This window comes from Dipodomys ordii, unplaced genomic scaffold (assembly GCF_000151885.1).
Source record: "Dipodomys ordii isolate 6190 unplaced genomic scaffold, Dord_2.0 Scaffold3303, whole genome shotgun sequence".
NCBI lineage: Eukaryota > Metazoa > Chordata > Mammalia > Rodentia > Heteromyidae > Dipodomys > Dipodomys ordii.
The window spans coordinates 1-1,886 of NW_012270518.1; the positions used below are offsets into that span (position 1 = coordinate 1).

At 56.5% G+C, this 1,886-nt stretch overlaps 1 long non-coding RNA gene across 1 annotated transcript in view; it reads left to right on the forward strand.

Annotated features, from left to right (window-relative positions):
- The first annotated feature begins 497 nt into the window (after window positions 1–497).
- The window catches only part of LOC106002109, a 10,838-nt gene continuing 9,449 nt past the window's right edge, over window positions 498–1,886 (forward strand). Inside the window, exon 1 of the long non-coding RNA XR_001175896.1 lies at window positions 498–582. This is a non-coding gene — a long non-coding RNA (uncharacterized LOC106002109). The remainder of the gene's footprint in view (window positions 583–1,886) is intronic.

Sequence of the window (1,886 nt, forward strand, 5' to 3'; positions counted from 1 at the left end):
ATGCTGCCCCCCCACCCAGCCGCGGCGCCGTCCCGCGCGACAGTGATTCCAAAGCGGACGGCTCCGGGGCGGCGGCGGGCCTCGCGACGCGCGTCCTCCAGAAAAGCCAGGGCCGCCACGGGCCGCCGGACGGGTCCTGCCGTCCCGCCCAGCCCCCTCACCTTCACGCGGTTGAGCCCGGCCTCCATCCGGAGCTGCTGAACCACCTTCTTCATCGCGGCGACGCTGGAGGACCCAGACATGGCGCACGGGAGCCGAGGCTGACGCGTCGGAGCGAGGGGCGGCGGGCGGCGGAGCGGCGGGGCCAGACGAAGGGGCAGCGCGCGGCGGGGGCGGGGCTCCCAACTTTGTCTCTAAGTTTCCGGCCCGGTGTCTGGGACTCCACCCTGGGTGCGCATGCGCCGCTGCCGCCCCCGTCGGAGCGCGGGCCGGGGGGAAAAGGAGGGTGAAGTGAAGGAGAGAGAGGGGCGGAGCCGTCGGTGGGGGCGGAGCCGTCGGTGAGCGCGGCGGCGGCTGAGGCAGTGGGCGTGTGCGGCCGCTCGCCGGTCCTGTCCGTCCTGGTGGGATGCTGGTTTGGGAGAGGTAAGGAAGGAGCGTGCCGTCGCCCGCCCACCTCCGAGCGGGGCTTTGAAGGAAGACCTCGAAAGGAAATGAGATGCCCGAGGGAGTCGGGCTCCGGGGGCCGAGGGGTGGGGCGGCGGCGGGACGGGCGGCCGGACGGGGAGGGCACGGTCTGGTGAATCACCCGCCCCCTGGAGGTTGGAACCAACCGGCGTCCTCCGGTGCGGGGCGCGGAGTGGAGGTAACGGCCCGGCGGGAGCGGGCCCGCGGGGCCGGCGAGGTCGCCTCGGGCCTCCCGGATTCGCTGTGCGGGAGTCGGTGTTGGCCGGCGGGGACACCGCGTCCTGTGCGGGAGGAGCCCTCGCCGTCCTTGTGTAAATGAAACCTTGTGTGTGTGTGTGTTTCGGGCCCGTTGATTTCGCGCGCTGGGGCGGTAGTGATTGTTTTGGAAGCCCGAAGCGGGTGTTGAGGCTCGGCAGGCTCTGGGATGTGATCCGGAGTAGTGGAGGCCCAGCCAGTGTGTCTTTGACCCGCAGACACGCACCTTGAATCACAGTGCTGAAGTTTCCCGTGGCTGTTAGGGGAGTCCCGCCTCCCAATACCTTGGAGTTGTCCATGAACTTCAATCATTTCATCGTAAATCATTTCAACAAACAGATGCATTAAAAGAGGTTTGTGCAGTGGGAAAATAGCGCGATTTGCCCTGGACCGGCAAATCCCATTTACAGAACCGTTTCTATGAACTTACAAAAAAAAAAAAGGTGAACTTTAGTCATTCATCAGGTGGTTATAACGACTGGGATGAGAAAGCAGGGATTGAATTCTGGTCCTACTAATTCCTTGAATAACCTTGAACACGCCCTTTAAAACTGTTAAACGTCTGCTTCCTCATTTCAAAATAAAATTTCAAAAACTTCCTGAAATTGTTTTTGAGATGAAATTCTGAGCGTAAAGAATATGAAAGAAAGCTCAATAAATATTTTTTTGTTTCCCCAGTAGTAATTTGAATTATTTCCTGTCAGTGCTTTGACTATTTAAAATATGCTAAAAATCTTGCTCATAATTTATATATTTGTAATTTTAAACACAAGTAGCTTTAGTAAAAGATTGTCTATTTTATAGTAGTTGTAGAATACACCCATAAACTCCTAAGGTATTAACTGGGAATATCAAGGCTAGAAAGGAGTTAAAGGAATACATGGCCCAACCCTTTACCTCCCCTTTTGTGAGGAAAAGTATTGTTTTAAAGTTTTGTATTAGTTTTAAATAGTCTCAAAAATTGTTTTTATTTTTATTTTTTTGGTCCGGTTGTGGGGCCTGAACTC